Here is a 13907-nt window from a genome sequence, read left to right on the forward strand (position 1 = left end):
GTAACCATGTTTTTTCCCAGGCACCAGGAGGTGACAAGGAAAGAGAATGTATTATTGTACCTAATGCGAATAATGAGGATAATGCCAATAACAGTATTGTGTTAGAATCCAAACCTGTCTTCACACTGACATCTTGTCATGGGATAGGGACAGCGGACATTGTTATTGCAGATATTGGCATTAATACTGGTGTAAATATTATGCTTACTAGAAATGGGACAGATGCCCATGTGATTACTTCTGTTGTGCTAGAGAAAGACAATGTTTCTACCCAGGTAATATGCCCAGAAGATGCTGTACAAGGTAACTGGGAGGGCGGGCAGAGTGAAGATGTATATTCTGTGCCTGAACCAGCTGCACACAGAGCTGGTGAGCATGGGGGGGAGACACCTAGTCCTGACCAACGGGAAATAGCGAGTGTCAGCAATCCTTACCTTGCTGCTGGGACCTGTAGTTCGAATGTTCACGACTCAGATCTACATCTGAGTTCTGACCATTCACTTGAGTTTTCTATAGAGACAGGGGGGTCAGTGGCTAGCCCACTCTCACTTAGCCAGCCGTCTAACAGCTTAGAGGAGGTAGATGAGGGGCCCAAACTCCCTGTTACTCTACACCCCCAGATAGATGAGTCCAAGAGGGAGGGGAGCATCCTGTTCCGTAGCCCCCAAGATAAGAATTGCATAGTGTGTCCCCACCTAGAAGTGCAGTGTCAGGAATCCCAGGCCATTGTTCCCTCAGGCTTTAACTTAGAGGACATGAGAATTAGAGACAAAGTGCACACTGCAACAGGGTTGGTACATGAGAACATGACGCAGGCCCAGACAAGCCAGAAGCAGTGGTATGATCCCCCTGCCAGGATGATAGAGAGAAATTTTCATGATAATCTGTTGAAGGCTCCTAATGACAGTGATGCGTGTGCCCTGACAGTCTGTAGATTGCCAGATGAGGGGAAGAAGGACTTGCCATTGGATCTAGTAGCTGCAGCGCAAGGGATAGGACCCTTTAAGAATACAGAGGTTAGCCCACAGATATTGCCAGACCAGAATTCCCAGCTGTCTGAGATATGTAACCCCTTTTTAACCCTTCTCCCCAGAGAACCTATTGAGACCCGGCTAACAGCTATTCCATTTGAACCAGGTGGGATCTGTGGGAGATGGCTTGGGCTATGACCTGTCAGTCAATTCCTATGCCATCTCTTAAAAAGGGAAGGTGTCATGTGCAAGCTAATGTTTAGGCATAAATCTGCAAATATATGTTTGTGTATTACTTCCTAGAAATAGTGTGACCTGGTTCTCTTAGAAGCTGTTAGATCAATGGGTTTTGTGGATGTTAAACCACCCAGGGGGGCTGGTAGATAAGGATAGCACCTTATACCATTTATGGCAGGATGGCAAATGTGAATGCCTTTGAGGAGATCTCTTGCAAGACAATGAAATCTCACACATGTTTGGGAGGCCCCAGACAGGCCGACTGCAGAGACTGGGTTGTATGTTAATGACAGATTCAAGCTGAATAAGGGCACAGGAAAAGATCATATCATTTTCTCCAATATCATACATACCAGAGGCATGTGTGGTATGCAGATGAAGGGAAGCTTAGGACCTGTTGTGTGAAGGTAAAATCATGTTCGTAAACCATACTGTTGAAAAGTTAGGACGGTGTAAAGAAAACTTGACTTAGAGGTATTCAAACAGCAAAGTCATAAGACCCTAATTTGCATTCTCCCCTCCTGTTGGTTCTGACCTCACAGGGAAGGGGGCTGGGGGGCCCTGTAGCTTGACTTTAAAACTGTATTGAAAATGTAACTCTGGGTTCTTCTTCTGAGGGAGTAATTGAAGAGGTTCCATTTTTTCCTGCTCCTCCCGGCACCACAAACTTGATTCTAAGTGAGGTATCAATTCTGTGTTTTATCCTTTTTATTTTATAAGAAACAATTGCACTATATTTGTATGTCATTTTATTATCTTTCTATCTTAAGCATTGTGGATGTGTCTTCCATATTAAATTACACTTAATAAGTTCTAGTCTCTGTGTTCTTATGAATTCACGCGACAGTTTGGTCCAGACGCTACCTAATTGAAACTGTGCAAACCTTGTGGTTTAAGTGAACTCTGATTAAAGTAAATTGTGTTGGATTAATGCTAGGGAGAACCGAAGGCTTCCTAAATAAGAGTGTCAGCTCTTATACGAAAAAACCTTGGTGGTGGTAATTAGTATCGCAAAGCTAGTGTGTGGCATAGATAGGGAAGTATTTAATCATTTTAGACATACCAAGTGGTTGTTGTGTGGTTAACCCTGTGTCACATACGCGTCACGCAGACTCAGGTGAGTGCTGTTCGTGACACTAGGTGCGAAATTGTGCCCATAGCTGTCCCTACTGTCTGGAGATAGAATTTGTCTAGAATTTGTGTGAGGATGAAAGTCGTCAATTCACAGATCAAAATATTGCGTTCTGTACTAAGGTCAGGGTCTGAATTTAAGTATTCTTTGCAAGCTTCTACTCCTTTCTGGTGTTGGATGGAGGTATACAGGGATTGTACGTCTATTGTAACCCATATATAGTCAGGTTTCCAGTAGAAGGTTTCAGAAATTTGTAGAACACTTGTTGTATCTTTAAGAAAGGATCTAAGGTTATTTACGTACTTATGTAAAAAGATGTCAACATATTCTGATATGTGGGAGGTAAGGGAATCTATGCCCGCTATGATTGGTCTACCAGGAGGGTTTTCAAGATTTTTATGGATTTTGGGTAGAAAGTAGAATATAGGTTTAATCGGATTGTTAATCATGAGGTATTGAAATTCTTCTTTGTCCAGTAGTTTAGTGTAAAACCCTTTTAGTAAGACCTCCCTTAGAAGAGAAACGTATTCATCTGTTGGGTCGTGATTAAGTAATGTATAGGAAACTTGGTCATCAAGAAGTCTCTGTGCTTCTTTAATGTAATTGAATCTATTCGTAAGTACAATTCTCCCTCCCTTATCAGCCTGTTTGATAACCACATCTTTGTTAGTTTGTAAAGTTTTAAGGGCTAATTTTTTATTTTATTTTTTAAATTTTTATGTGTTATATCATTATGTTGATGATTACACAGGTCCTGTATCATAAGTTCCTAAAAAACATCTATGTAGCTACTTTTAGATTCTAGGGGGAAGAATTTCGAAGTAGGTTTTAAACAAGATTTAAATCTATTGTCAAAGTTTGTAATGATAGCCTGATCTTTTTTCGCAAAGTGTCTTTTGAGGGTTAGTTTCCGTGTGAACTTATGGATATCAATATGTAGCTGAAATTTGTTAGGTTTCTGTGTGGGAGCAAATGAAAGACCTTTGCCAAGGATAGATATTTCTGCTTGTGAGAGAGTATGGCCAGAGAGATTGAAAATCCCTTTTTCTTTTATGGTCTTATCATTTAATATACGTGCCTTCTTTTTTGATATGATAGTCCCCCCTCGTTTTCCTCGTCTTCTGTGTATCTTCGTTTTAAGGGGGATGCTCATCTTATATTTTCTCTTAAAGGGTGTTTTGTAGTATGGCAAATCTGTTTCTAGTCTGTGTTTCAAATTTTCTAGAGAGTTTAGGACTATTCCTATATTGGAATGTATTATTTCTCCAGGGGTGTGGAGGTGTGGCTCTATCTGCTGGATATGGGTGCATATATCTCTTTGTATTAGGAGCTTTCTTCCAATTTTTAATGTTTTCCTGTGCATAGTCTTTCTTATCCCTATAAAATGTCCTTTCTTTCCTTTCTGCGTCTACACATACACTCAAAAGAGCGTAAGATCACCTGCACCGCAAACTCCCCACGCAGGGACACATGTGAACTGGATCCCATATTATAGATATTTCCATGGTACAAGTTCGGTCATCTGCCTCTGACACCAGGAGAGGAGCGAAGCTTGGAGCAGATGATCAACCACAGGAGCAGGTAATTAATATGAATATTAATTACAGGTAACATTTAGGCTAGACTCTGTTTCTAGACCTGCAGAGGTGTGGTAATAGCTTCCCGGTATACTGTATATGGATATATATATATATATATATATATATATATATATATATATATACTCACAATTTATATTTGCTATGGCTAGATATCATGAAAGATAAAAGGGGGAACAGGAATAAGAATAAAAAAATAAGATCAAGTAAATCAGGATAGACAGATGAGGTTCCAGGCATCTGGAAAGACAGAATAGAAAGCAGGAATCAAGAATGACAGTAGAGAAAGCAGGAGGAAGAGAATTCAGGAATTTGGAAGAACAGAAGGGGACACAGGAATCAGGAAAGACTGAAGGGCCATGCAGGAATCTGGAAGGACAAAAGTTGTTGCAGGAATCGGGAAAGACACAAGGGGACACAGAAATCGGAAAAGGCAAAAGGGAAAAATAAATCATGAAAGACAGAAAGGCAATGCAGGAGTCCGGAAAGGCAGAAGGAAAGGCAGGAATTGGGAAAGTAACAAAGGAAAGCCGAAATAAGAAAAGAGAAAGGGGTCAAATAAATCAGAAAAAACAGACGAAGTTCCAGGTATCTGGAAAGACAGTATGGGAAGCAGGAATCGGGAAAAACAGCAAGGGACATAGAAATCTGGAAAGACAGAAGGGGACACAGAAATCGTGAATATTGGCCTCACCAAAATGGCTGCCATCACTTTTGTCTCTAGTGTATTATATTTGCAGTTTTCGTTCTTGTGCTCTAGTGTTTTCTGACATAGAAAATACCTGTTATAATCCGCAGTCTGATGTGCAGCACTGGGTAAGTAACTATAACACTCATTTTAATAGTTTTTATTTTAATTGAATGTGAGAGGAGATTAGTTTTGTAGCGTATTATTAATTTGGTTAAATGGTCAGATTTATTTATAGCAGTGTTCACATTAATATACAGCTCACTTTATGTCTCATTCTTTTTTATGTAACATTTTATTATATCTAGGTAGAATTTACTCTTCTAATTCTAGTTTTCATAGCTGAATACAGCACTACTGCCTAATTTCCATTTTGTATGCAATTCTGAATTGTTTTACTATGCTGAATGTGTGGACACTGCACAGTACCACTTCTCTTTATGTAATTTCCATGCTGTACATATATACACTGTACAGTACCACTTCTCTTTATGTCATTTTCAAACAATACATATATATACTGCTCAGTACTACTTCTATTTATGTGATTTTCATGCTATACATATAAACACTACACAGTACCACTTCACTTTATGTAATTTCCATGCTATACATATATACACTGCACAGTACCACTTCACTTTATGTAATTTCCATGCTATACATATATACACTGCACAGTACCACTTCTATTTATGTCATTGTCAAGCTGTACACATATGCACTGCATAGTACCACTTCTCTTTATGTAATTTTCATGTTATCCATATATACACTGCACAGTACCACTTATCTTTATGTCATTTCATGTTATCCATATATACACACTGCTCAGTGCCATTTCTATTTATGTCATATTCATGCTGTAAATATGGACATTCATTGTACCACTTCTCTTTATGCAATTTTTATGCAGACCATACAGACACTGCACATTACCACTCTACTTTACGCAATTTTCTACTGCACATATGAACTCTGCACAGTACCTCTTCTCTTTGCATAATTTTCATGCTGTACAAATGGACACTCCACAATACTACTTCTCTTTATGTCATTCTCATGCTGTACATTTGGGAAAATCTCCCCTGCCCGTGCCCAGCCAAAAGGTAGCCTTTTTTTTTTTTTTAAAAAGTTAAAGTTAAAATATTAAAATTAGATATTAAATTAAATTAGAAAGTTAGAATTATCGGTGTTTTATAAACATTTCCTGATCAGGGTCAAATTTTCAAATGACCTGGAATAAAACCGGCCAGTGGAAAGAGTGGAGCAAACACCTCTCAGTAGCTGCTTCTGCACCAGTTGCTATTAGAATACGTTTTACACTCTTTGAGGGGAATTCAATTGGCTGCGTTACTGCTGAAAGTAACGCAGCCTACACACTAGTACCGCAATAATAACCGTTAGTACGGAAATCTTTAACGCTGAAATCCGGGTTAAATTTACCGTATTAACGGTAATACGTTAATACAGCGTTATTCTGGGGGGAATTGAATTCTCCCTTTGACTCAACCAAAATTCTTATTTACAGTCTAACAATTTAACTACAAATTATTGTCTGTTGCTTCGTTTTGGCTTTTTTCCAAAATCAAACATTTGAAACCCCCCTTCTAGATATCCTGCGTTTGCCCCTGAACGTATCTAATAATTACCAGTTTATTGTTGTAGATTGGTGCTCCTATGAACATTAATATTCATGATTTTCGAAAGCAAAGGAAGGAAATGAAGAATGTTCACATCAGGCCACTCTGACGTCCACCAAAAAATGTTTAATAAAAATTCATAAGCTTTATTAGGAATGGTGAAAATAAATCTCTAACCTAAATACCATGTACAACAAAATACTAAAGACTCAACTGTGAAAAAAAATGTGTTAAGCTATTTCTACCAAATGGTTGTTGTGTGCATTAAAGGATTCAAATTAGTTTTGTATATATTTGTACTTAGTTATTTGGCTGATATATCATATTTGCCAACTCTCCCGCAATGTCCAGGAGACTTCCGAAATTCGGGTAGGTCTCCCGGACTCCCGGAAGAGCTGCAAGTATCCCGCATACTGGAACTTATACCCCAAAATTACGCGATTCGCAGTGAATCGCGTCATTTTGGACCCTCCACCACGCCAAAACGACGGTTTTGTTGTGGGGGTGGGGCCAAAATGACGCTATTCATCAAGCCCCACCCCCTCCCACCCTTCAACCATGCCCTCTGCTCGGGATCTCCCGGAATTCACGTTTTAAAGGGTGGCAAGTAGGTGATGCATTCTAATGGTGAATTCTACAATGGTCCAATTATTAGTTTTTCAAATTGTAGAGATAGGAGGCAGGTATTCACTCTCACATGTAAATAAAGATTTCATGAATGTGTTATATTTAGATTTTTCCCATTCCTAAAATGCATTCACATCCAGAAAAATTATTATAAGTGTAAAGGCCTCCTAGATACCACTAATATGGGACAAGAAGGTTATATCTGTATATTCAACCTAGACCTATTGTATAGGATCTCATGTAAAGTTGGATGTAATATCCCTATTTTACGGTACGCAAATGGACATGTTATAGCTCTAAATGAGGCACATTGGGCCTGATTCATTCAGGAAAGTGAAGCAAAAGTAAGTAGGTAAGACAAAACCATGTTTCATTGGAGGGGAAGGTAAATTTAAAATGTGATGACAAGATTTTTATTTGGGGCAGGGCATTCCCTAGATCAACTTTAAATTTCAATGTACAAATGGACATGTGGAAATATTTCCGCAGTTCCTTAACTAAGCTCTTTCATATTCACAGAGATTGAACATACTGTGGAATATATAACATTCTCTCATGTTCTGTTGCCCTTAATTACCAATCAGATTCTAGTTATCATTTATTTAGTGCATTCTACAAAATGACAGCTAGAATATGATTGGTTGCTATAATCAACATCTCCACTTTTCCAAACCCGCAGTTTAGTAAATATACCCCATACACTAAGGTCCATGCAATCATTGCTATGTTTTGTCAATAACGGTGTTGAGGTAATTCATATGGGCAGTAGTTCCACCCACAAAAAGTTGTAACCTCATATTATCATCTGAATGCATAAAGTTATCTGGCCATATACAAACATTGCTATTTCAATAACCTCACTACAGATGGGGCTGGGAGGGGATGAACCCGTCATGCGCTTTACTTATCAGAGGACTTAGACCCTGGGCGCTTGGCTGCACATGCCTTCTTTTCCCTTCTGCTCTCCTCAATTATTATTATCATTTATTTGTTAGGCGCCACAAGGCAAAGCATGCTGGGACTTGTAGTTTCACAACACCTGGAGTGTCATTGGTTAGCCAACACTGTGTTAGACAATGCTATGCTTCCAACAGTTTGGGAAAGGCCCTTTTCTATTTCAACATGACTGTGTCCCAGTGCACCAAGCAGACTACAAAGAGACGGTTTGATGAGTTCGGTGTGCAAGAACTTGACTGGCCCACGCAGAGCCCTGACCTCAACGCAATTGAACACCCTTTCTATGAACTGGAACGGAGATTGTGAGCCAGGCCTTCTCATCCAACATCAGTGCCTGACCTCATAAATGCTCTGCAGAATGTATGGGCATAAATTCCCACAGAAACACCCCAACATCTTGTGGAAAGCCTTCCAAGAAAAGTGGAAGCTGTTGTTGCTGCAAAAGGGGGACCAACTCCAAATTAAAATATATATATTTGAATAAAATTTCATTACAGGCCCTGTTGGTGTAATGGTCAAGCGTCCAAATACTTTTGTCCATATATACATATTGCAATAAAGGGAGTGGTTTTCCACAGGCCTGTAAGAGGGGAATTAGCTGAAGACTGGGTTACACAAACCGGTTTAGCAGTGCACCTAGGTTCAGAGATATACAGGTCTGAGACATGTGTGACAAATTAGAAGTATAAAACCTAATTTAACTTGCATGCTTTGGAAGTGTCTTTTCCACTACATAAGGCTGATGGGTTGTGTCTGCAGGAAGAAGTATTTACAGAGCAGCCGCAGGGAACTCCTTTGTGAAGGCAAAGTGGGAGTGGCGCCTGTCTGTCAAGCTAAGGCTGTGGGTGGAGTCTCAAGTATAAAAACCTCTATTGTGCACTGCGACCGACGTAAGCTAGTGGCCAGTGACCCGACAGGGAAACTGGGGTGTCACAGTCATTAGTGTTCTTGACCCAGTGCTCTGCTAGTTGTTGTCACTACTCTCGAGGCGCAGAGTCTTACACAGTAACTGGTCTTCTCCAGGGACCCCCGAAAGAGGGTTTGGGTTTCGCAGCGTCACTGTGCAGGTCGCGGTCCTCAAGAGAGTGCAGCAGAGCAACGGTATCCAGCTAAATATATAGTAGACAATAGTAGCAGAATGAAGATACTCAGGAGAGCGCAGATATATATATGATGATGGTAACAACACTTGTCCGGCCAGAGAAAATAATGAGACATAAACTATAGGATAAGCAAACCAATGTAATGTTATCCCAATGAGGCTAAAGTAAAAGGATCCAATGTAAGAAATATAATAATGAAAGATGGCCAACAGAGACGAGATAACAGTCACTACAGCCCACAGCAGGAAACAGGTTTACCACAGATGTGGCTAAGAAGTATCCGGCCAACAGGTGAGAAGCAGCAGTCACTACAGCATACAAAGGGAGGCAGGTTTACCACGGATGTGGCTAAGAAGTATACGGCCAACAGGTGAAAAGCAGCGGTCACTACAGCATACAACAGGAGGCAGGTTTACCACGGATGTGGCTAAGAAGTATACGGCCAACAGGTGAAAAGCAGCGGTCACTACAGCATACAACAGGAGGCAGGTTTACCACGGATGTGGCTAAGAAGTATCCGGCCACTAGGTGAGAAGCAGCAGTCTGTCACGGGCACTAGGAGTCTTTACCCAGGGATCACCAGGTGATAGGCTTACCAGAGCAATATAGGTGGTATTATGGAACTCTGGTAGCAGGGTGATCACGGAACAGGAAATAGCAGATGATGAGATGCTCAGGAAAGTCTATGACTAGCAGCACTGGTAATATGGAGGTAATAATACACGAGGAACTGTATGGACAAAGGACAAGTGAAGGTAGTCAGTGGTCTGCGGTAGCAAGTTGTACCACTGCTATAGTGAGGAGGAATGTCCAACAGAAACGAGGAGGTGATGAGAGTCAGCGGTCTGCGGATAGCAAGTTGTACCGCTGTCTTGAGTGAAGGAATGGAATCCAAGTGGAGATATCCGGGGAGTCAGTGGTCTGCGTTAGCAAGTTGTACCACTGCTATGTGAAAGGATACTGGAACAAGTGACACAGGGAACAGGGATCAGTGGTCTGCCTCTAGCAAGTTGTACCACTGAATATATATGTGAGGAGGAGCACGGGGAGAGACTGCAACACAGGAGATACACGGGCACCTTAAACTTGATCCACAATAATATGCACAATATATAAATGACTGAACAGCACTGTAATCATAGAAAGTCTCTTGAGGTAATCCGGCACAAGATAACACAGTCAATGATGGCAGTAGACTCAGCGGATAGCAAACTCCAGAGAAGAACCAACACAGTCCAGCAAGATATGCAATACACCAGCACAGTCAATGAGAAGTATGCATACCGTGGTTCAGAAGCAGGCTGTCAGACAGGAGTGCAGAGATACCTGAACGGCAGGAGGCCGGCAGGATGCGAAGTCCCTGGATGGGTGAAGCGGTAGTCAAGTAGGTGCAGCGCACAGGTAGGTAGACCAGCAGAGAAACGAATACACAGGAATCAGTAGAGTGTGGAACTGGACTCCTGGAGGACCCTGAAGAATAGCGATGGTCTAGCTGGGAGGTAAGTAGTGAGACACGAATCCAATGCTGAAAGGCGGGTAGAGACCAGCGGGAACACAGGAAAGCATGGAGAGTGGATCAGCAGTTGAAGGACGAGTAGAGATGAGGAGAAGCGGCAGCAGGACTCTGCGGACACACGGAGGTAGCCAATAGCAACCAGCAGGTGCAGTAACGATGGCACATGGGAGAGCAGAGTTGAGCTGGAACTGATGATCACGGAGAGTAGCGGATAGCAATAGTAGTGGCAGTCTCGAGGAAACACGGGAGAGTTGAGATGAGCTGAAGACTGAAGCGCACAGAGGCAGCGGATAGGAATCAGCCAACAGTCACGATGAAACACAGACGAGTTGCAGGTTGCAGACTGTAGTGCACGGAGGCAGCGGATAGGAATCAGCTAACAGTCATGATGGAACACAGACGAGTTGCAGGTTGAAGACTGTAGTGCACGGAGGCAGCGGATAGGAATCAGCTAACAGTCACGATGATGCACAGGTGAGTAGATGTAGATTGAAGACTGTAGTGCACGGAGGCAGCGGATAGGAATCAGCTAACAGTCACAATGATATATGATAGAGTTGAAGTGGCTTGAAGACTGTAGTGCACGGAGGCAGCGGATAGGAATCAGCTAACAGTCACGATGATACACAGGAAGGTAGAAGTGGTATGGGAACCACAGTAGTAGAAGTGGTTTGGAAACCACAGAGGTAGAAGTGGTTTGGAAACCACAGGAATCAGCAGCGCTGAATACACGAGGAAACACAGGAACACCTTCAGAGGCTCATGGGGAATGAGACTCCAAGATCAGGCAACGTGGTATTGACCACAGGTGCTTAATATAGGGAGTGTTGCCTGATCTGCCAATTAAGTTAAAGGAACATACACTGAAGGGTTAGAAAGGGCTGCGCATGCGCAGACCCTCAGGATGGAGGACGGCCACGGTTCCTAAATGTCCGGGAAGAAGCACTCACAGTCCGGTGAGTGACAGTACCCCCCCTTTTAAAGGTGGGCACAGAACGCCTGGAACCGGGCTTGTCCGGATTTTTGGAATAAAACTTCTTCAGAAGAGCTGGAGCATTAAGATCTTCAGCTTTGATCCATGAACGCTCTTCAGGACCAAAGCCCTTCCAATGAACGAGGAAACGGAGAACTCCTCGCGAAATTTTTGCATCCAATACCTCAGTAATCTCGAAATCTTCCTCCTGATGAACTTGAACTGGCTGAGGTGCTGAAGGAGGAGTCGAGAAACGGTTGATGATGAGAGGTTTGAGCAAGGACACATGGAAGGCATTGGAAATCCAAAGATTCTTAGGAAGAAGAAGTTTAACACACACTGGATTGATTACTTGAATGATCCTATATGGACCAATAAAACGAGGAGCGAATTTCATAGATGGAACCTTTAAACGAATATTTTTGGTAGATAACCAGACACGATCTCCAATTTTTAGTGGTGGAATAGCCCGCCTCTTCTTATCTGCGAAAGACTTATATTTGTTAGATGTCTTCTTTAAACAGGTTTTGACCTGAGACCAGATATTTTTGAAGGTCTGACAAGCAGTCTCCACAGCAGGAACTTGGGTGGGAGGGAGGGCAGGAAATTCCGGAAAAGACGGATGGTGACCGTAGACCACAAAGAATGGAGTTTTGGATGATGACTCATGGTACATGTTGTTATGGGCGAATTCAGCCCAAGGAAGCAATTCTACCCAGTTGCCTTGATTGGCTGAAGAGAACATCCTTATAAAGGTCTCGAGATCTTGATTGACCCGTTCAGTTTGTCCGTTAGATTGCGGATGGTAAGAAGATGAGAGTGCTAATCGTATGCCCAAGGTTTTACAAAGGGCCCGCCAGAATCTGGAAACGAATTGTACTCCTCTATCTGACACAATCTCAGACGGACATCCATGGATACGAAAGATTTCTTTAATGAAATGTTCAGCCAGAGTAGACGAGGAAGGCAAACCAGACAAAGGGACAAAATGAGCCATCTTCGAAAATCTGTCTACCACTACCCAAATAGTATTATAATTCTTACTAGGTGGCAAATCAGTAACGAAATCCATACTAATATGGGTCCAAGGCTTGGACGGAATGGGTAGTGGTCGCAGCAACCCTGCTGGGGTTCTGCGGGAGGATTTGAACTGAGAACATAAATCACAGGAAGCAATAAACTCTTTGACGTCTCTCCTCATTGAAGGCCACCAGTAACTTCGAGAGAGAATCTCAAGGGTCTTGTGTTCACCGGCGTGTCCAGAAAAACGAGAGGCATGGAACCACGAAAGGATTTTCCTCCTCAGAGTAGGAGGCACGAGGGTTTTCCCAAATGGTAGCATTTTGGTGGACGAAGCAGCCAGCGAGATACATTTGGGGTCTAGAATAGCATGGTTGGGAACCTCTTCAACGTCAGAGGACGTCACAAAAGCTCGAGATAGAGCGTCAGCTTTTTTGTTCTTAGCAGCTGGTTTGAAGGTTATAATTAATTCAAAACGGGAAAAGAAAAGAGACCATCTTGCTTGATGAGGGTTCAAGCATTGAGCAGACTGTAGATATGACAGGTTCTTATGATCCGTGAAAATCGTCACCGGATGGCGAGCTCCCTCCAATAAGTATCTCCACTCCTCTAATGCAGCTTTGATAGCCAGCAACTCCTTGTCCCCGATTGTATAATTTTTCTCTGCAGGCAGGAGACCCCGAGAGTAAAAGGCACAAGGATGGAATTTTTGTTGCTCCGAGCGTTGGGAGAGAATGGCTCCTAAGCCCACATTAGAGGCATCTACTTCAGGCTGTCGAAGAATGGGAGCAGAGGAGAAGGACTCTTTGAGAATTTGAAAGGCTTGGAGAGCCTCAGATGACCATTGCTTAGTATTAGCCCCTTTACGAGTCAGGGCCACAATAGGAGATGCAATGGATGAAAAGTCTTGAATGAAGCGTCTATAGTAATTGGCAAAACCTAAAAAACGCTGGATAGCACGAAGAGTAGTTGGCTGGGGCCAATGTAATACAGCATTCACCTTATCTGAATCCATCTTCAGGCCAACTCCGGAAACTATATACCCCAAGAATGGAATCTGGGGCAACTCGAATGAACATTTTTCTAATTTACAGAACAATGAATTTTTCCGTAGTCTGGAGAGGACCTCTGCCACATGTTGGTGATGAGAAGGCAGGTCCTGTGAAAAGATCAATATGTCGTCCAGGTAGACAACGACACATACATATAATAAGTCCCGAAAGAACTCATTGATGAAGCCTTGGAAAACAGCGGGGGCATTGCACAACCCGAAAGGCATTACTAGATACTCGTAATGCCCATCTCTGGTGTTGAACGCTGTCTTCCATTCGTCACCAGAACGGATTCTAATTAAATTGTAGGCACCACGAAGATCCAACTTAGTAAAAATCCGAGCTCCCTTGATGCGATCGAATAGCTCAGTGATCAGCGGAATGGGATAC

This window comes from Mixophyes fleayi, chromosome 1, assembly GCF_038048845.1.
Source record: "Mixophyes fleayi isolate aMixFle1 chromosome 1, aMixFle1.hap1, whole genome shotgun sequence".
Classification (NCBI taxonomy): Eukaryota; Metazoa; Chordata; class Amphibia; order Anura; family Limnodynastidae; genus Mixophyes; species Mixophyes fleayi.